Source organism: Falco naumanni, chromosome 4, assembly GCF_017639655.2.
Source record: "Falco naumanni isolate bFalNau1 chromosome 4, bFalNau1.pat, whole genome shotgun sequence".
NCBI classification, from domain to species: domain Eukaryota; kingdom Metazoa; phylum Chordata; class Aves; order Falconiformes; family Falconidae; genus Falco; species Falco naumanni.
In genome coordinates, this window is record NC_054057.1 from 106,934,052 (window position 1) to 106,957,266 (window position 23,215).

Genomic DNA, 23,215 nt, shown 5'->3' on the forward strand with positions numbered 1-23,215 from the left:
CAGGAGGGATCCAGTGTGTGTCACCAAACTGGATGGTCACTAAGCCAGTGGTGTTGGTGCAGGTAGTCTTGGGAGCTGGCATTTCCCCCTGGGGAAAGGCACAATTATAAAAGGAAAGAAAAGCGCTTTGGAGCACTTACACAGATCAGAGGAGAGACAGGCACTGCAGGCAGCAGCTTCTTGTCAAACAGCCACACTGGGGCTGCAGCCACTTGTATCTGATGGACTAAAAGGACGGTGCTCAGAAAGGCACAATGGAAAAAACGCCTATAGGAGGTCACCGCTTTGCTGGAAAAGACTGGGACCAGCCTCAGATGCAGGAAGCTGCCTCACGTGCAGGAGCATACATCACCCCCTGTGGCTTTTCCAAGCGGGTCCCTGCATGGAGAAGCACTCCCAGCTGCCTGTCCAGCCTGCCTCTGGCTGTGCCGCTGCTGCTCCAGGGACCCTGCACACCCCTAGGTACCGAACACGGCAAAAGGACCAAGGGGTTAAAACCATGCCAGCAGCAGTTGGATAAAAGCATGGAAAATGTTCTCACATAGATCAGAGTAAATCAGAAATACCTCTGCTGACAAAGAGGCAGCGAAGTCTGTCGGGTGAACAAGGCTGGAATCAGGCTGACAACAATTAGGACTCTCTTGCTATTTTTCTCCTCCGCTCCAGTTGTTTACCTCTGCCTCCCTGCCCGCTCCCTGCTTTTGACATGTCAACTAAAACGTATTTGTTCACAGTCTCGTGAATCCTTTTTTCAGAGCCTTCCTTGAAATGTTCAGATTTCAGATGGTCACAGGGTTTTGCCTCTAGATTTCAAGCTCCTCAGGGCAGAGACAATGTCAAATCAGTGCGAAGCATCAGGCATACTAATGAGGCTATAGAAACATTAACTATACATATATTTAACACATATTTTCTAATCCACATACTTTAAGCACTTTGTGATCCGACTGCCAAGAATCAAGGGCAGAAAGAGCAGGGATGTCTTGCTCCTTCCATTACACTTTACAGCTAACAAAGTACTTTTTCTGGTGTGCTACAGCACACCCAACTCAAGCACGGCCATGCACTGCGCTCTGTAATCAAGAGATCGTTCTTCCCCTCTGCCACACATCTTAAATCACTGGCCTCAGTCACTTACAATGTGCTGCTCCCCGGGAAAGAGTTAATAAGGCTGCATAAAACAGCTATAATATTACAACTTCTGGCAGTGGCCCATATATACCAATCACCTCAACACAGGATTTTTGGCTTAATTTTCTACTTAAATGGCTGTTTTATTATGAATCCACATGTAGTTACTTGACATTTCACTTTAGCATGGATGAACTTTGAACAGACACCTCCTCCCCCTGCAGTGGGTGCCACACTCCTGGACTCGGTGCGGACACACAGGAGGGCAGCGTCCAGCACCCAGATACCACAGCCTCCTACTCCAAAGGATGGAGAGCAGGAGGTTGTCAGTGGGGCTACACAAAGTACATCCCAAAATAACATCATCACTTTAGATAGATGATGAGGAATACTTCACTGAATGCTTCAGGATTTAGGCATGGGCAGCTGAAGACCATGCTGGTCAGATGCCTTCCTGCCTCCCAGACGGCGGACACTGAGCGGAACCTTGTGCTGCTGAGGTGACCTCTTCTGCTCCCCTGAGTTCATCCTCCCAGTTTCCAGTGTTAGCACTTTAATGTCAGAATCTAACACAAGCCAACAGTTCAAAGGTGAAAACCATTTTACAACAGGATGAAAATCATAGCAGTGTTCAGGAGGCTCAAAATGACTCATTTCCCAAGGGGAAATTATTGCTATTCTCTCTCCAGCAGCTCTGCTGGTGTCAGTGTCATTAAAAAGAGGGAGTGGGAAGACAGATAAACAAAGTCTTAAAAAGCAAATATGTTCTAACTAGTGGTTATCACTGCACTTAATAATTAGGGTACTAATTAAGAGGGTAAGTAACACACTAGCTATTAGCTTCTAGTAATTAGTGTTTTTTCTCTAGATAATAACAAGCTGAAAAGAAAATAAAAAGACCTGAATCCATTTTGCCATTCACCCTGTCCACATCATGAAAACCTATTACACTTATTAATATTAATCATTAGCACCACAAAGCAATACTTTCAGATTTTGCAGCATCGTGGAGCTCAGCATTTCAATGTGTGGTTTTTTACATGCACAGACTGGACCTTGATGACGTCTAACAGGATTACCGGGACATGCAGAAGTCAGCTCCTTAAACCAGCCAGCCTTAACGCTGCCATGACAAGGTAGATGAGAGATGTAGGCACACGGAGATGATCCAGAGCTGGGCAGTGTAACGCTGCCATAGCAGGGAGAAGGCACAGAGAAAGCGTTTCTGAGAGCAGGGCAAACGTTTTTCAGGGCGCTGGTCTCATAGGTGGGGGACCTGGATTTAAATACCTGAAGCTAAATCAGACAGGGGCTGAGGCTGAGCTGTCTCATATACCTGTCAGGTTGTGCTCGAGGATAATTTACACCACGATTTACAGTCCTGTCATCTGCGACACAGCGTTTACCTGCCTTCCCCGCCACACCATGGCCCTGCAAGCGTTCCAGGGAGCGGGGAGCAGTGCCCAGGCCCAGCTGTGTCCAGGCTGGAGGCGGGGGGTGACCTCCTTGCAGGACCCAGCACAGGCTGACCTGCCCCTGCCTTGTGGTTCTCTCTTTATGCACTTACAGACTCAGTGGTGATCAGACAGCAAAAATTGATCAAAAGTGATGTTTCTTGGATATCCTTCCAAGCTGCACCGGGCAGGCAGGCAGTGGGCGCAGCTCTGCCAGCCTTTTGGTTGTTATCGGGAGGGATCAAACCTCCCGCTGCCCTCCGCTTGCTGTGCTTCGCCGTGTTGGAGCGCAACAGCTGCATCCCCGGGGCTAAGCTAAACCTGCCAGTGCACGTGAGCCGTGCACCTCCCGCGCTGGCCCTGGGACCTTACCAGACTCATGGGAGGCTGCCCCAGAGGAAGCTGCACAGTGTGGGTGTGGGTCCCCAGCACCTCCACATCCCGGCACGGCAGCGCTCGCCGGTGGAGGTGCAGCCAGTGATACAATTACTCAAAAAGGACCACAACTTGCGAAAGCCATTAGCCATATGGTTGGTTTTGACTGTTTGTGCAGAAAAGAGGATGCTTGAACGATGTGAATTGGGTTAAAAGTAACTAAACAATAAAGAATTTGAAAATTCTTGCATTTCTGATTTTATGGAGAAAACTTATCAGATGACTATTTGCTTGTACATGTTGCTTTTCTTTTGCTGATTTCAGGGGGTTTATTAAGATGATAAAAATATCTAATGCTGAGCTACATTCTGTCTGTTCACTTTTAAAATAAATCTTTGTGTGGGTGTAATTTAGGCTGTGGGTTGATTAATACTCTCAGATTTGCCCATGGATAAGAGTATCCATGCAGCTACATTAGTTACAACAAATCAATAATGTGACATATAATTTCTTACTAAAGCACCCTTTTTTCCCCTAAAAGATATGTCAAATTACTGTGCTGTTGGACACAATATAGAGGTGTCAGATACCACCAAAATAGAGTCCTATCAGGGGTAAAAGGCAACAGCTGCTCTAGCTAGCTATTACAGAACTGTAATGAAAAACAATGAAGAAAATGTTACATCTTACATTGCTTGTAGACTCACCTCTTACACATATCTTCCCACACACTGCTAGAAAGCACACGAATGGTTCTCACACTGCTATTGTCTTGAGTGAACTTGACTTCCCTTGACTTTTAGGAAAAACCCCACCTGAAACAATGAAATCAAGAGTTATTACCTGCTAAAGCTGCATTCCTATGCTCTCATACGTTTCAGCACTGGTTTATGAGCAGACACACACACGTGCACACGCATTGGTCCCACTGGGGAAACAGGGTTATTTAAAAATAACCCGCATAACTAAAAGCAAATATCAGCTTCTTAGAATTGTTTTTTAATTTGTGTTACTTGAAATGCATCAGTTGATAAATTTAAAATTATTGGTAAGTAAACAGTAAGTAGTGTTATAGAGAGCCACTCTTCATAAAATTCTAATTATCCCTTTCCTATTTGTTGTGACATGCCCTCGTGCAGATTATGGGTTTGGGCTGATGCCCAGTCTTCTACTTCAAAAATGCAAGGTAAGCACGAGAGGTTTGTACAACCTCCATCTGGGTCTCTGTGCATGGTCAGGACATTTGTGATGCTGCTGCAAGTGAAGGGAGCTCAGGCTGTCTCACCTGCTGCTTCTTACGCCTTCCCCTCGCCCCAGGGCAATCGGCATTTCTCCCCACCGCACGCTCTGCAAACTGGAGCTCCTCCAGACTCTTGTTGATGGGCCAGTGAAGATCCCTACGGCAACACACTCCAAAATCATTCACAAAAGGCATTTCTCTCAAGATATACTCCATCAGACCCAGGCAGGATCCCCTCACTCAGGGCTGATGTCACCCACACAAGGGCGTCAGGTCGATGCACCATCAGTCACCATCCTGCCCTCGCGTGGGAGCAGCTCCTGCTGGTGTTCCCGCCCGCGCTCTGGGATTTTGGAAAGCGAAAACAAAACACCCCCCTCAAGCCTTCCAAGTTGCAAGTGGGAAATAAGGAAGAGAAAAGCACCAGTGGATTTGGGAGCATCCAGGTCACCAACGTCTCTTTCAAACGAGCGTGGGTATTCTGTGTCCTATTTTTGTGTGTCTGAGCGCACGGGGCGCAGACCCCCCCCCCAGCCCTGAGAGCCGTGGAAGCCCAGCTCCCAGGACACGGGGGGGGGTGGGGGGGATCAGTGCATTGACCAGCCCCACGCCTGCGCCCGGTGCTGTGTGATCGGCGCTGAGGGTACGTGTGCAATAACCACTATATTAGCTCCAACATTCCGTATTGTGTATTTAACCTCAAGGCAATTACCATTATCCAGCTTAGCCAAATGAATATAGTAGAAAAACATTTACAGTTGCCAGAGGATTAATCTTCTGAATGATGCATGGATTTTGAAGAAAATGCCTTTGATTTATATAATGCTATACTAGGGGATATAATTTCAATTAGTAATTGCTAATTTTGATTTAGTATGTTATATTATGGATATAGAAGTTTTATTATGGTTATATTATCCAATTTATTATGATTATATTTACTGTAATGGGAATATACATTAATCAATAGATACACTGATTAACTAGGGACTATTAACTACACTGCAACACTGGAATAAAACAATCAAGCCACTAACAGATACGGAGTATTTTCAGATGCTGCAAATGATATAGCTAATTCTGAATTTTACCCTGGAATAAATGCAAAACCAGGCAATGATTTTCAGGTTCAGGAATGTATATATCTGTTTTAACAGGCAGCATGTCAGATGTAGTAGCTAAGCTATTTACCCAGAGAGTCCCATTCTTCTCCACGTAGATGATTTATATATTTTCACATGAAATGTATCACTCACCAAATAGATTCTTTCAGCGTGTGATGTATACGTTCCACCTGTCAAGTACATTTTGATACTGTAATATATTCCACTGTCTTACTTCTTTCAGAGGAGTCTGCTTCTAATTCTTTACATGCTCCCATTGTCAGAACGGTATCAATAGCATCTTTCATAAGGTTAGTCTCATGATGGTTGCACAAAACCTTTGCTTAGTCCTTTACATAGAGGACTGTAAGCAGCTGAGGTGCCCTGGAGCAATCAGGACCAGGTAATGCTTCCTCTCCCACTCTGCTCCTGGGCATGCCCCACGCTGCTGCCTGGCAGCATGGGAAGCTGCTAAAGAAATAGAGAGCTTTATCCATAAAGCTTTATCCATGCCCCGGTCCCGGTCCCTGATGAAAGGTGTAGGGAGCCGAAAGACTGAAGCCAGAGGGACAGGACCCCTAACCCCCCCCACCCCCCCCCTCCCCCAAGCCCTTAGGAAGGCTGCTTGTGAGCTCATTCCACTGTTAAGCTTACAAAACCATGTACCAAGTTAATGTGGGAATACAGGCTCTGTTTGGCTCTTTGGTTTGAAAGAACATCTGCAAAGCTTCCTAGAGGGCTCTGGCTGTCTGTTCCAAGTACAGTCTCAGCGGCACTCTACAGCCCTGATGGACGGCGCTCCTGTGCCGGGTCAGTAAACACAGAGAGCTGGGAAAGGCCTCGCAGGATCATCTAAGAACCGCCTCGGTGCAGAGGCAATACAAGCATCCCTGGATGGTCCCTCTCTCTTCCAGCCTGTGAATTATTTTACACATGTAAGTCAAAACAGCAGGACATTCCCAGCCATCAGATGGAAGGAAACTAGCGCCCGGCTGTAACAGCCACTGACAGCTCCAGTCACACCAGTAAGTGAAGGGTCATCCCCTTTTGCCCGTCTTCCTCTAGCGACCTTCTTCCAGAGCTGCATTTCTCAGGCTGTTTTCTGCTCAGGATCATCCGCGCGTCCACCCATTGGAGCTGCAGCCCTCTGTGGATCTCCAGCATCTGCAGTTCCCTGGACAGAGACAGCCACCTCCCGCAGCCCGTAAAGACTCAAACAATGCCCCACAATCCCCAAATCTCTTTAACTGGTTCTCCAAAATCTTCACAACCTGCCTATGCAGCACATTGCACTCTCTCAACTCCCAACACTTCATAATATCCACCTTGCATTTTCTTTGCTGCAAAATTTACATCCTTTTGTCTTGCTTTTGTGGAGAGAGACAGAGGACAACAGGGAAATAGTTCCTTTGCCTATGGAATGGCTACTGTCATAGCTGAGACTTTCCTGTGCTGAAACTGCTTTTGCTCACAGATTATTTTTTTCTGACCTCTCCTCTTTCTTACTCATGTCTTTCAGAGTATCTCAGACTTGTCCATGTCTTTATCATTCCACGTTGCTCAGAACTGGAGGCAAAGTCAGACACAGACCTTACCAGTGTTAACTGAAACAAAATAATAACATTTTGTGACACAGGACACATCCAACCGCACGTCCCAGCATGGCGCATGCCACAACCCACCACATTGTTGGTCTGTATTTGGTTTGCCAACTTCAGCTACAGGTCTTCTGTCATTTTTAAGTCTAGCAGCATTTCCCCACTTTGTGCTTGGGGGCTGATATATCACTTTTATCTCTCCAGTCAACATCAGCACCCCACGGACAGCATCGGTGCACCCTACCCTGAGAACAGGGATGCCAACAGGGCAGCCAGGCTCTGAGATACAACCCAGATCAAGGTTCTTATAACCCATTCGCATCTCACCAGCATCCTCACAGCAGCAGAGCAGCAACCCACATGCTCCTTTCCATGGCGGGTGCTGCGGCTAACGTGCACCCGGGTTATTTGGCCTGGGATGAGAGGGGAGAGCAGACATTTGGCTGATTGTTGGATGATAGGCAACATGCAGGGGACTTACTGTACCAAAAGAGGAAAGGGAATTGTCACCGGTAGACATCGGTGATTACAAATCATGGCAGTGGCAGAGGGTCTCTGTCAGCTGAGACCAAAAAAAGTACTTTCAGCTCAGCAAAACTAATTGCGAAACTTTGGAGAAATGCAGGAGAGGACAAACGGCTTTCTGATTACCAAAACTGAACTCTTCGACTCCCCTCCCCCAAAGCAGATATAGACACACAAAATGCATTAATGGACAGGAATTCCAGGGCCAAGCGCACCCGAAAAGCTACCATTTGCAGAGTAAGCAAAAGCGCTACTTAGCATATGAAGAGCATATGCAGCAGAGGAAAACAGAGGCTAGTCCAGCAATAAAGAAAAGAGCAACCAAAACCCATCCCCAGAGTGTAGATTTGAAAACCATATGCTGGTTTCCAAGTAACCAGCCCAATTTTTCTGATGTGTTGAGGGCTGACTAGTTCCCACTGAAATCAATAGGAGATGCTGATTGCTTGGTACTTTTGAAAATCAGGCCAGCTCTTCAGGAGCATAAGTAGGGGCCTGAAATGCCTGATTATGCCCCATTTGAAGTCTGAGCCTCGATACACAGCAATGTGCCTGCTGTTCAGAAACATGTCTCACAACATGCACATCCTCTGCAAGGATGAAAGAGGAACCCTCCCTGCGGCAATCAGGCTGGGGACAGAAACCTCTATTTCCACCACCACCACACGCTCCACCTCTCCCTGAAAAAAAATGGAACATACTATCTTCAATTATGAAAGAGGAAAAACCTTTTTACAGATGCTGCAGCACATTATCAAACACCGCTTGTTATATAATGCGGAGAGAAAGTAATGGGACCTTAAATCTGCAGGAAAATAAAAGCTGTGATGTGCATGTAACTGCAACCTGTCCTAATCTACTCATAGGCAGAAAGTAAGCCAAGAGGTGAGGAAAGGGTGAGGCAAACAGAAAGTCAGATACAAGCCTTACAGAATATATTTCCTCATTAAAAATTCCTCCAAATATTTGCTCTGAAGCTTTATCTTTCTAGCGCTGGCTACTGGCGTGCTTCAATAAGCACTTTGTCAGGGTCCTGGGCAGGTCCTGTGCTCGGCTCTTGCATCCTTCATTACCGTTCAGTGCCTAACAGCTGCATTGCAAAACACATCGCATCCTTCTGTGAGCACCTTCCCACCTGATGCATGCTCTGGCATCTGTAAGTAGTGATTTACTGTCGAATCACACAACAAAACTGACTATGTCCTTTATAAATTCATAAATCCCGAGTAGGACAGTTTTCCTATTATGGCTGCAGTATTGTTTCAGCGGTGTAACCCGCATTGCTGAAGGAGACACCATAAATCGTGAGGCTGTGAAATCCATTGTATTTATATATGAGGCTGCTTTTTGGTCTCCATTTCCTAGTCACAAATAAACTGAGATCTTTTGAGTTTGCCACAGGGATATTTATAGATTGCAAATAGTGACACGTTAAATCAATTGGCTCCTATATTTTCTCCGGGATTTTTTATTGTTTCCTGCAAGTCAATGAATATACATCCTACAGACTCTTCTCCATGTGGAGAAAGTCTGGATGAGCTTAGTCTTTCTTCACTCTTCTTTTATGATTTATACATGTAAAGCCATGCCCTTCTAGCAGCAGACAGCAGCAGCATGAAAAACTATTTTTATTATATTGCTTTTTTATTTGTCACTTTTCTGTCTTCTACCTACTAATGCCTCTCCTTGATGTTATTTATATAACATAATCGCAGAAATCCCTATTATAGCATTTATAATAATGATCAGCCAAAGTATTTTTTGAGAGTTTTTGGCAGTACCATTTATCTAGGATGTGGTCCTGGCGCAGGACCAGATGTGTTAGACACGGTCCCATCACAAAACGAGGGTTTGCCCAAATCCATTTGCCATAGAGTACGAACCAGTACGCAGGAGCTGCAGCTAGATGGTGGTATACCCTCCTCGGGTCCCCAAAAGTTAAATATCCATAGTTTCAGAGGACCACACTAGGGAAGATCTCCCACTACAAAATCATGCAAAAAGTTGAGAAGAAAATTAAGTCCATGAAACTTACCTGAGCTGTGTGCCAGCAGAGCAAAGGAAACTTCTGTCTTTCTAAAACAAATCAAGTATGCTTGGGAATGGAGTCACTCTATAAATGTAAAATGAGACAAGACAAAAAAACCAACGTAAAGTGTATCAGCAGCTAACTTGATGGAAACAACAGCAAAATAAATGAACGTCTTTTCTTCTGCCAATTGTACCTTTAAGTAGTGGACATTCAAACCCAGGATCTATCTGTACACTGTATATACTTTGGGATACTGATGTAATTGTCAGGTAGTGCGCATGTACTGGTTTGTGGTGCTGTGGGACACATTCAGGTTCCTAAAGAACAAACCAACCAACCAAACAAAAAAACCAAAACCAAAACTTTTATTTCTTTATTTTCTTCCCTGGTGTGGCTATGGTGCCAAAAGGGCATATCAGGATTTTCACTAAGTTCAGCTCCATCCCAGGGAAGTTCTGCAGTAATCCTGCCAACAGCAGCTATATCAGCCAAACTAATTCACTGGGTGATGATGAAAAACTAAAGTGTTTGGAAAGTGGTGGTTCTTTCTTCTTTTTCTTCTTATTCACATGTTCAAAATGGCAATAAAGATCCAGGATTTTTATTTTGTCCTGTTAAAGCAAATGCATTTATGCTAAAAGACTTGAAAAAAATTCTGCTTACTGCTGAAATAACTTTATGTTCAAATTGCTAAAATATGAGAAATGAGTTGTTGAATAACGTAGCTTATCCTTCTGCTTTGAATTATTTACTGCTTTCCTGCAGTACTTAGTAAACCTTACAAATAATTCTATAACTGACTACAGTCATATATCTACACATGAATTTTTGTGTCCAGATTTTGCCTTTTCTGTATACAGACTTGAGCAGGATGTCTGAAGAATATCTAGAGCCCCAACAAAGACACACCCATTAAAAAAGAAGGCAAAAAGCACTACAATTTCTTCTGTGTCTGTCAGAACCAGAGCTCCACATTATGCAGGACACCAGTGATGAATAAGAGGAGAAACAGAGCGCAGTATGTGCTCAGGTTAAGTGAGAAGTGATTAATATGTTTTCTCAGTCAGATTTTGGCTGGTTTGAAGCTCTAGTAATCGTCTGGTATTTGATTAATCCTTTTGTTTCTAGAGCAATGGTTGTAAAGATCAGAATTTAGAAAGGACTACAAATGATGCAAGATTAGCAGGCCTCTAACTCATCATATAAAGGATAAACTGTTAGCACGGTATAAATAAGCGCAGCGACACAGGAGACTGGGAAAGCCTGAAGATACTGAACAGGGAGCAGCAGCACCTCTCCAGGCTCCAGCAGTCGTGCCATGGCAGCGGGGTGCAGAGGGCTCCCCTTGCCTGGCATAGCTTCCCAGCTCCACGCCAGGAAGACAGCACCGTGCCAGGAGGTGGAATAAAACTCTTCCCCATGGTGGGCAGCAAGGGCAAGGCTGCAGGACAGGAGTGGGGCTCATCGTGGTGCTGCCCCTGCCAGTGTGGAGCAGCGGGGGCACAGCTCACAGAGCCCAGCCACAGGCGTCTTCACTCTTTAGATACTATTTTGGTTATTAAAAGCCAGCACAGTTCACCAACAGAACACTTTGAAGAGGGTCAGGAATTAATAACATCAGGGAAGTGTCCTCTTATTGCGACCTAAGGCTTATTAAGGCACCTCACTGTCCGAGAACCCACCAGCCCTGCTGTTCCCACAACCAAGAGCTCTGCTGACCTTCCAGCAGTTCCTACAGAAAGAAGTTGGAGCAGATGTTGCAAACTAAAATGATCAGAAACTGATTTGGACTTAAATATAAATCCCCAACATTTCTCCTACCTAAAAAAGAAAATCTGCTGCTGTTTATCTTCTTCCCAGAGAGCAGGGCTTTGAACATCTTACCCCTAGCTCAATACAGTTCTCATTAAAATTCTCATTAAAATTTAAACTGTTACAAATAATCTTTGAGTCCTTACCTCTGTTTTATTGTCATCCATCCCAAGCACACACATCTCTTTGTAGCATGTAGTAGGCTCGGGGAAAAGCGAGCAGAAGCAGTGGTAAAGCTGTTGCTGTAAGTACGATATAGTTCCTTAATGCAGGAGAAACTGGAGGGTCCTAAATAGCTCTGTGTCCTACCTCAGGGGGACATAAACCCAACGGTCCCTGCCTGCCCCCCTGCACCACTGCTCTGGTTTCAGGGAAGCAAGGTGTGTTGAGGGCATCAAAGAATGAAAACGAACAGCATGTTCAGTTTCTTGCCAAAATAGCTGTGAGCTACTTGTAAGAAAAGATGTGATGTTTCTGTGGTTGCCTACACAAAAAGCTTTGCTTTGGTTCTAACTAAATTAATGGAAACAATTTAATCAGTGCGAAGGCCAAGCTGGTCTGCTGTTCTAAAGGTTTATCTTTTGCTGAAGTAATTTTCCTGCCTGGTGACAGATCAAAGAGGCCAACAGTATCAGCAGAGGATGTCCTGGAGGAGACAAAAGAGAACTGCCAGTGGAGACAGCATGGGAAGACAGAAAACAGCATCGTGAAGGCTAACAGATGATGGAAGAGAGCTGGGGAGTAGGGAAAAGCCTTACAAATTCTGAGAAAATATAAAGCAGTCAATAAACAAATGTGGTGGGTGGGTGGGTGGGGGGAAGGACAGCAGGGGAAAAAGAGGAAAACGAATAAAGGGAAAGTAGAAACAGCAGTTTGATTTACCAGGTGGTGATCTGTGCTACAGACAATACCATTGCACTGTAGATTCGTTTCACCTAGGAGCTAACACACAGTGGAAGTCACAGAAGATTGTTCAGAGGCTGATTGTTTTTGAGTATCCAGCGAGAAGACAGAAGTACCTGGACACATTGCATCCCTTTTTAAAACATCAATGGCCTCTAGGAGAGCTGGGAAGTTAGCACTACCCAGGAATAACTCAAATGGCCTCAATCTCTCGCCTACTCCCAGTGAGCTCCCAAGGCAGGGCGCATGGAAAGCATGTAGCACAGCAGAATTCCCATCTATGCTGAAGCAGATGCAGACATTTACATGAGAAGTTTCAACTTCAGTTGGTGTATTTTACCAAAACAACCCAAAAAGTAGAACAACAAAAATTACAGTGTGCCCGGTGTTCTGCAAGAACAGATGCAGTAGCCTCCTGTTGGGCTTGGATGCACATCTGCCCACTGGGAGGGTCGATCCTTCCTCCTGAGTGTGTCCTGACTCCCATCCACTCTCTGCTGCAACCATCTTCTTCCCAGCACTCCCAGTCAGCACCAGAAGCTCCAAGGACAGCCATCCCTTTGGGTTTCCTGCTGCTCTCCTACGTGCACGCAGAAGTGCGGAGGCAGCAGGGGCTCAGCACCTCTGCCCCCCCCACCCCCCACCCCCTGGCCCTCTGCCTCTCCACCTGTCGGGGACCTCCGCCTGTGGCAGACACAGACACTAAATGCTGGGCCCAAAAAAGGGCAGGGAAAGTGAATGCAGGTTGAATTTTGGAATGACTTTTCAGCCCTGCCCTTCCCAGAGACAGTGCAGGCACCTTCAGGTCTTCTAATTGCAGACCTCAAAACTCTAATCTCATCTCCCAACAGTCCAGTGAAATTAGCTACTCTGCAAAGCTCCAAAACGCAGCAATTAGACTGAACCCCCTTTTACAGTCCCTGCTAGCAACTGATCTCTGCTGGAAAAAATACTTGTATCTCACACTTTTCCCCAGGTATTTGTAGAGTACAATAGGAGGCGAAAGACAGAGGCACTTTGAACCAAAAGTACTTTGCACATGCGCTGTTGTGCTCAGCTCACACAGAAATTTCATGTTTAGGTCAAGATGTTTTGATGAAGAGGCAAAGCGATCTGTTGCAGGTAGAGAAGCAAACCACTGAAATCCCAGGGAGATGACAGAGCCGAGCCTCCTGAGCCGCGGTGCTGTGCTCGAAGCACAACCTTTTTGCTAAACGGATCAGGGGAAAGGTTGCCTGCCTTACCCTGCCTCGAAGCAGCCGATTTGAACACCACCGTATCTTTTCATACAGGCAAGAAATTAGGTCAAAACTTTCTAGGAAATTTCTGCTGCCTATTTTAGAACATGGTTCAAAAGATCAAAGGAGAGAAATTCTATAGAAACCTGTATGCAATCTCATGTGGAAATGAAACATTAACAGGAAGAGATCTTGTGACTGAGTACCGCTGAGCTGACATCCAGGGGCTTACCTTTTTAAAAACCTCAGTACAGCTCTGCAGCAGCAGAATTTAAGGCAAAGAGAGTGAGTAAACTTAAAACAACCCTTCCATCAGTGCCCACCCCAAGGACAGAAACACCATTCATCCTGTTAACATTATGGCATCGTTTCTCCCTGCTCCCATCTCCACCAGCAACTTGGCTGCAAAGAGCCACTTTAACCTTTTACCAACAGTAACAAATCTTACCTGAGCAGTGGAGTTTTTATCAGTAGTTAGAGCTCCTCGCTCATGTTCGGTATTAAAGTATTCTTTCTTCTAAAGCACTATTTTGATTAGATGATCTCTTCCCTGAGAAAAAAAAAAAAAAAAAACCAAAACAAAAAAAAAAACCAACCAACAACCAAAAAACCAACACTTAGGGCCAGATTTTTAAAATGCTGTTAGGTTCCTGCTTAATTTAAATGCGTAACAGCAAGCAACTCAGCCTAATTCTCTACTTGAGCACACAGTCTCCTGATTTATACACACAAGTGGAACAGCTTTTGCAGATGCATATTTTGCCTCTTGTTTTCTCCTCCTTGTGTCTAAATAACTTCCCTTTACTTACGATTTTCTCAATTCAGGCTTAAATTACACAAACTTGTTTAGTGCACAGACTGCATTGACCCATTTCCTCCAGTTGCTTTGAAAGCAGAGTTCATTGGACTCCTTTTATCCCAAGTCATCTTGTGGTGCAGGAGTTGTGGGCCAGTCCTAGTCTGGGAGAGAAACCTGGGTCTTGTTGCGAGTCAAGGCAGGGGGAGCAGGGGGTTTAACTCCACACATCGTTAACTCCTCCCAAACAGCCAGAGGGAACACTGAATCTCACAGTAAGACGGCTTTTATCACTGAAATATTTTCTTGCATTTTCCACGCTGATCTCTCCATAGATTCCTTTGATTTATGAGGTCATTTGTCTGTTGACAATTGATTGAATTAACTACTCTAGAAGAGCATTTCTGTCCCAGAGCAGGAAAGGTTTTTTTAACCCCTTTGTGATAGCTGTAGTTGAAACAAGTGGTTGGACATGTGGTTCATCTCCATATGATGGTTAAATTTCAAAACATTCCATAGATATATAACTTTCTTCAGAAGATTAAAAAGAGACAAATATCTCCTTGATCAATGAATACTAGGGTTTTGCACAGAAGAGAATAGCAGGTTTCAGGATGTAATATTAGACAATATTTCCTAAGCATGTAATTACTGGTGATTGTGATGTATACTGGGATACAGCTGGGCTAGGATCAGTTTCCCAAACATTTCCATCTGACCATGCAATTCTTCCTAAAAGGACACCAGAAAATTAAGCTCCTACTGAGAAGGAGATTGTCACCTGAGGATAGCAGAAATGTAGGAAATAACATGGATCGGACACTAATCCTGCAGCTTTAGTGGTGCACAGACCCCAAAGCCACAGATTAACACTCTCCTGGACTGGGGCTGTGTGACCCGAGCAGAGACAATTCCCAGTGCTGTGGGCAAGCAGGGACTGGGCATCGAAGAAATGCCGAAGGGGGTGTCCTAACGCCAACAGGCTTGTGGACAACTTTGTGCGGTCTGCTTCACAAGCTTACAACCCTAGCTCGGCCGTGGGGGAGAGGACCCAAAAGAAATGATTGTGGAGTGTAGGAAGCACAAACATTTCATTCTCACAGCTACCGCAGACCACAGAACACCACCAGCGCGGTTTGGGCAGCCACTGACGACGCAGCCGAGGCTAAGGGGTCCTCCTAGTCTTCCTGGTAGAACATTGCTCAGTTAAATGCCTTCACTTATATATTTTCAGTAATGTATCGATTAAATAATAACAGAAAGGGTCAGCCCAGAGCAGCTTTACCTGGTAATGACCCTTGTTCATACTGGGGTCCCCACCAGCGGGGAACCATATCTCCGCTTCCTTAAATCTCAGCGACTTACCCTTGAACGAGACTTGTCCTTGCAGGTCGGATTCTTAGTTACCATGGTGTTCCTGTTTAACGCCCTTAAACTTAACAGAATTTCAACACTTACATTCTTGTCTTTCATCTATTTCTCTAAAATTAGTTCTTGGCAATATCTTGGGTTTTCTGGCAATGATTCTCTTTTTTTTCTTTTTTTCTTTTTTTTGTTCACAGCTCATTCCCAAGGCCAAAACTCCACAGGCAGGGTTTCTATCAATTTTAGTTGGAGTTTTCACCTGATTAGAAGCTGCAGCAGAAAGTTTTATGATCACACGCAGAGCATGAGGTTTCAGCTTCTCCTGATGCATCACTATTTCCAGATTTGATTTTTGTCCAAAGCATGCATTCCAGGTTGGAATTAATAACCAGTTTATTATCAAAACTCTCTGTAAAGGAGAAGACATTGAAATAAAAATGTTAAAAATTCTTCCCCTCAGATTAATACTGAGGTAACTTGAAACACTGTTTTTTATTTGTTTATGTTTCTTATTTGGCCTGACTGTATGACACACCAATATTACTTTTTAATCACAGCATCTAATCACCGAATGAAAATATTTCTTGGTAATGCATAACAGTTTTCTCAGCTGAAAATAAAATATAATGTTCATCTGCCTACAATATTTAGAGTAAATAAAAATGAAATACTCTATTGGGATTACACCATATGAGATGATTGGAAATGCTGGCGTGATTTGACATGTAACAGCCCACTTTGCTGTTATTAGCAGGCTGTGAAATCATATAAAAATAATAAAACAGAAGAAAAAATAATGAGTTTCACAAGAAAAATGCACTTTTTGATCTTTTCTCAAAAAGTAATGTTCTGTTCTGCATTTTGTCCCACACCACTTTTAGAGTTGTTAAGGAGAAGCTTTTTCACAAATTGCACTAATTAGTGCCATGGTCTAACCCAGCAGGCAGCTAAACAGCACACAGTCGTGTCCGTCCCCCCCCCCCCCCCCCCCTCGGTGGGCTGGGGGAAACAATCAAGGAAAAGGTAAAACTTGTGGGTTGAGATAAAGATAGATTAATAGGACAGCAAAGGAAGGGAAAATAATAATAATGATAAAAGAATATACAAAACAAGTGAAGCACAAAGCAATTGCTCACCACCCACGGAGCGATGCTGAGCCAGACCCCAAGCAGCAGGATGCCACCCCCCCACCAACACCCCCCAGGTTTTTGTTCAACACGGTGTCATACGGTGTGGATTATCCCTGGGACCAGTTGGGGTCAGCTGTCCTGGCTGTGCCCCCTCCCAGCTCCTTTGGCCCCCAGCCCCCTCGGTGGCAGGGCAGTACGAGAAGCTGAGAAGTCCCTGACTTAGCGTAAGCCCTGCCCAGCAGCAACCAAACCATCAGGTGTGACCAACGTTACTCTCACCCTAAATCCAGAAGCACAGCACTGTACCAGCTACTAGGAAGAAAATTAACTTTATCCCAGCCAAAGCCAGGACATCATTCAGTAAAGTAATGAAACCCTTTGCAGACCCAGCCTAACCGAACCAAAAACTAACGGGCAGTTAGATCCTAACTAGATCCTGGTCCCTAACTACTGGCTTCTTCAGCATCCACCTCTATCAGACAGCTCAACCGGTGAAGTTTCAGAGCAACTCCAACCAGGGTTTAGCTCCACCACACACCCACATTGTGACCAAATGGAGACGTTGTCCTACAACCCCACAGGTGGTCGAAAATCCTCCTGGGGCAGCTGAGATGCTGAAGGTAAGGAAACCAGGGCCACAGACAGACATGGCGCTTTGTAGCTGGGGACAGGCCCAGACATGGTGCACACTGCAGACTGGATCCATGGATCCAGCCCCTTGGATTGAACAGGTCTCTTCTGCCTCTCTGGCCAGCCTACAGGGCATAGTGCACAGCAGAACAGGTCCTGGGGGGGGTCCACCTTTGCCTGTTCCCTATCCAGATGTTTAGGAGGTGAAGATGGACAGTCGTCAGTCTTTGATTCCTTTTGCAGTCTGTGCTGTCCAAGAATTAAATCATTTAACTGTATCACCCTTCACTTACAGATGAGTGCCCGTTGGCCCTACAGCATGGGAGCCAAGGAATGAGGAAGAGAAATATGGTGGAAACCGTCCCAAATGAAAACTGCAGTGAATGATCAACAATACACTGAAATCACTACAGCTGAAAACATATCTTCCTTCCACCGAATACTCTTTCCATTAGAAGGAACTTAAGTTTCACTGGCTCTCAGGTATTTTCTCCCAGCTGAGAGTTTTAGACAAGATGTGGGTTACAACACCCCCATGGAAGTCTTATGGAGTTATGGCCCTACTCCTTTAAGCCAGCTTTCGGGATGGATATTGCGCATCATAAAATTAACTTCTTTTGAGGTATTTCTGTTTGTGTATTAAGACAATATCTCATCCTCCAAATAACACATACACAGAATTTTGCTTCACAAATTCTTGAAGTATTTTCTGTGGAAATTATTCAAACTTTCTAAATATGACAGAAAAGTCTTTTACTTCACGGGTCTGAGTATAAAGCATACTAGGAGCTACAGAGACCTGCTACCTGAAATCAGAGGAAGCACTTAGGTTTCACAAGCTAAACCGAACTGGCACATCTGTCAGGTGAGGGCACATCCAGGAGGATACCCAGCTGCTGAAGGAGCTTGTCTGAACAGACAATCATTTCCCACCTGCACTGGCCAAAGGCTCCAGCACCACCGGAATAAATGCCCTCTAACCTGAGTAGCCAACAACAAAGAAAACCAACCCAGAATATTTCTGTAGGATAAAATGGAAACAGTCTCTTTTTTAAAACCATTGCATTCTCTCTCACGTCAGAGACGTTTCATCAACGTTTTGTGCAAGCACACAAAGTCACTCGGTTTGAAAAGCACCACATTAGTACATTCTGGCTTTCAAACATACATTTTCCCCAAATGATCATTTTTATGCATGCAGATACTTCAAAGGGAAAGATTAGAAGAAACAATGCTTCTTATTCCTCCCGTATTTTATCTATCATCAGGATGGTAATCTTTAATACCAAATGCAACTTCTGCTTCAGTCAGCGCTGAAGCAAATGAGTATTATCTGCTGACAAACATCACTATTTCATCAGCAGCTCCTCTGCTACATTTGGAAGCTCCTGAGGGAGTCACTGCTCCCACCCTGAGCCTGGCTAGTGCATTAGCCCTGGCAAGACCGCAGCAAAAGTCATATGAGCAAAGGTGCTCAGAAATGGAAATCGCTCCATGAGCTTTTAATGCAAATAAGAAGAGGTCAGTCAAAACAAGCACCCACAGGAAAGTAATTGGAAGCAAAACGTGGACTCAAATGATAAAATACAGCTCAATTTTTTACGGCTTGATGCTCGCATGCATTTATTTCTAACATCCAAGGGCAACAGTACAAAAACCTCAGCCTAAGCAGCTGGTTTGCACTTTTCTTCCTGTCTGTAGCGATAGCCTTCAAGCACAAAGAATCAGCCTATAGGACCTGAACACACATTAGATACGAGGCTTTTAGACACAATGACAGTTTTTAAAATTTGGGAAAAACATACAGACATTTCTGAGGATGAGGGCAAGCCAACCCACACGGTGATGTACTCCCAGTTAGGACCCACAAGCAGCACAGAGAATGGCATTTTGATTAGGACTTTTAATAGGCCTAGTTTGCTTTAAAGATTTACAAGTTTTGCAGTGAACCTGTCCGACGGTGGGACTGCGTTACTTGAGCGGATGGAGGGAGCTGGAGCTGGAGGCTCACGCCCAACCTGGAAGTGCAGGGAGGCACCAAAGCAGCAAACAGCAACTGCACCAAGCTGCAGGGCTTACAGCTCCCTCCATGGTCTGCAAGATCAAGAGAAATTCACATATTTCTGTGAATTCTTCAGAAATTGTGGAAATTATTTCAAACCTCAATACAGACCTCTGTTTGACAGCTGACCTATATCTATGTTAGAGCCCAACCCAAGACGTGGAATTCTCTTACACAACTCAAATGCTTGTAAGTGAAGGTGTGCGGCTCCGGCTGCCCCTGCCCTTCCAGCAGCATCTTCTCCCTTCCTTGCTCCTCCTGGACAGTTATAAAGAATGACTGGACTGAAGTGCTGTCAGGGCACAGAAAGAAACCACCTCTGTGTTCTGCCACTAAGTCATGAGCCAACTTTCCTGCAGGTGCACACGTAACTATTAAAAAAGGAAAATTCGAGCAACATGCTGGCACAGCTCTCCTCTGGAGAGGTCACAAGCCGCTCTCCTTTCCAGCAGGTGAAAATCGTGCCAAGAGAAGGGGACTAAGCACCTGCAAAATACTGACTGATCACGGTGAATATATAAGCATCTGTTTTCTGTGCCAGATAATTGGGTCCTTGGGAAGCAAACTAAAAACATGAAGAAAATATCTAAAATTCAGATTTTGTTTTATGCCACTCCATTTTTGCCAGCAATCATTTTATGTAAGAGCAGTGACTGAGTGCAGATGCAATTGTAGTTGTCCTGTCAAGCAACAATCCATATTTCTTGGGTTCTATTCCACTCTAATGGGCATCGTTTCCCACAGATCACGATGTCAGAGCACTAGCATTTTTTACTGTAGTATCTTTTTTTTCACCTCTTCTTTCTCTCTGCACCCACTGAAATCTGTGTGAACACCTGAAAATATGTATGACCTGGCAGATCTACGCTGGGGCTCCTCACACATCAGCAGTCTGCCTAAGGCATTGTGTCCAAAACTGAACATCATTATAAGTTATCCAACTAGCTGATAAAATGTTACTTCATTTTTGTTTCTATGCATTGATTTCCCCCTTGATGTGACAGCCCAATCTCCCACTCACTCACTGTCAGTTGCTGTTTTCCATTTGATGCTGACATTCAGTCACTCAGTCTTTTCAGTATATACCTTCCTTAGCATTAAACGTACACTTGCTATGAGTTTGGCATGCTGAAATTGCTCAGGAAAACTTTTTTTCTTCAGTTTAAAAATAATCTAAAATATTTCTTCATTGTTTAAGGTAGTCACATCCCCTTGGAGAATTACATCATGCTGCCTTTTATATGTATACTGTATGCTGCAAACAAGTAATGTTGTATATATTTATATTACAGATATCTGTATTTTATGACTTTTATATATATAAAGCCAAAATCCTCAGTGACTACCTGCAGCCACTATGGATCCCTGAGCACCCAGCAGAAGCCTGCACTCATCTGCTTGCCAAAGTCCCAGGAAGGTAAGCGCCCACCTTCACCCTCGATGTCTCTAAAACTCACTAGCAGACCTAACTGGAAAGACACTTTCTTTCCTCAGCTAAACAACCCATGAACCTTAAGGCATATATTTTTGCTGCAATTCAAACAAGGAGGCACTGCAAGTCACCTGCAGGTAATCGCATCTTAACCGAAAATCAGCATTCATAGACCGAACATCGTGTATTTGTTTGATTTGATGTTTCAATTTCTTGCAGAAAGCTGGGAATGGATAGAGCACTGACGTGATTGCCAGAGCTGACTGTTCTCCGCATGGTAAAGTTGCTCTAATATGTTAAAGCATTACACTCAGACTTTTGGATGACGGGTTTTCTGTCAGTGACTGATGTTCCTTCCTTGAGCTTTATATCTAAGTAAAGCTTCTGAGACCGTCTGTTTTTCTGGACTCCAGTTACCTCAGCCCAATCATTCTCTGAATGTTTAAAGCTCTCCTGACTCTTTATACAAGATAAAGGGTCTGGGCATCTGAGGACCAGATTCAGCTTGGCTGCTGAGTTCAGTTATCTGGCGCTGGGAAAGCACCAACATCACAGTTTGTCTTGAAACAATAATAATAATAATAATAAAAATTAAAGAAGGAGCAGGTGCTCCCACTCCCCACTCCCATCCTGACAGACCTTAAAAAGCCTCATTTTCTGGGGGATAAACATTGAGTCAGTTTAAGATGGTTAATTCCTTATATTCCATTTTCTAAACTTTCTATAACAGTCAGAAATCTTTCTCGAGGGAATAAGCAAATTGAACTCTTTCGCGTAATCTCATAATAAGTGCTTTAGGTAAGTTCTGCTCACTCTCTGCTTCTTAAGGGGTACTTATCACATCCCAGCGATAACTCCTACACATCCTCTTCAAAACAGTGAAAGATGACACAGTGCAGTTACGCTGGACAGTGTTACGGTGGACAAATAGTAAGTGTAATTGGAAACGATGGTTAAGGTAACTGTCAGATCAGAGAGCACCTTATCGAGAGCTGAGTTACAAAACATATCTTCATTAAACAGTGACTTGCCCCCCCAACAGCACTTTTCGACATTTCTATATGAAACCACTGTCAAAATTTTAAGCTGGAAAATATGGATGAACGTCCAAGACTTTCTCTTAATGGTTTGGGGGATCTTTGGGTTTTGGTTAGGTTTGTTTGTTGTTTTTTTGTTTTTGTTTTTGGTTTTGGTTTTGAACGTTCTGCAATCACTTAGCACTTAAAAAGTACTTGTTAGAAGAGGAAGAAGGAAAAAAAAAAAAAAGACCAATTGCCCTGGTACAAACCTTTCGGAATTTTTAGGAAAGAGTGTGCTATACTGGACAGTTTGAATTTTGTATATGTGAGTGCGTGAGCATTGCGTAATGCCTTGTTTGCAGTTTCTAAATGACAGATATGGTCAGTATTACTCTTGTTGCCTGTAGCTACAGGTTGTCAAGAGAGAGGAAATGACAACAGTCAGGCAAACAGCAGAACAGTCACATCCAATAAGCCGCTATTACTGTCCCATTTACACAAACCCAAGCAAAGACGAGCACTGCGGTCGGGCTGCAGGGAGATGCACTTCTTTACGGTGGTGGGCAGGACGAGCAGAGTGCTCTGAGAGAGCTTGCAGCCTGGACGTGACCATTACTCTACTCCAAAATAGCCTGAACTATGATGTGGCATGTGGCATGCCAGAAAAACCTCAGGTTTTGTAGAATTGCTCACAAGGATATGCTTCCTATACAGAGACCCAGGGTGAACAAGAGTTCCTGTCACTGCTGCTGGCAACCAAGCCCAGCCAAGGATGTGCTGTTTGACAGCAAAAGAGATTTCTATCGTGGCGCTCTCAGCCTAAGGAAAACTACATTTTAACTCTTTAACCAAAGGACTGAAGGTCAGATTGTAAAAGAGCTGGTATTCATAATTGTGAACAGATTTTAAAAGAATTCCCTGTATATGGGCTGAGTACTTCTGAGTTTCTGACCACAAAACCAAACACTAAATTTTTGTAAAAGCTGTAATGCCTCAAGCCATGCTGCAGCCTATATTAATATATCTTTTTAATATTTCAAGGTTTTCTCAGTGCCAAGCTATTAAATGTGTAGACTGATTTCCTCAGAGCAAAATCCCTCCCCAAAAACCCAGACAGAATGTCAGTCAAAATAGTTAATTACTAACCAAAAAAAATCCCAGTAACTGACTGCATGGACTTCAATTTTATGAGATAGCGTTATCCTTATGAGAGCTCTCCAAGCTGAGGCTGGAGAGCAAGGGCTCCCTCAACACGAAAGCTGTTTCCAAACCCCAGCAGAGATGGTAAGGCTGAATTTAACCTCACTTTCTGCAAGAAAAGTTCAGGTTATGTCTGTAAAAATGACTGAGAAATAGGTAACAACAAAGAG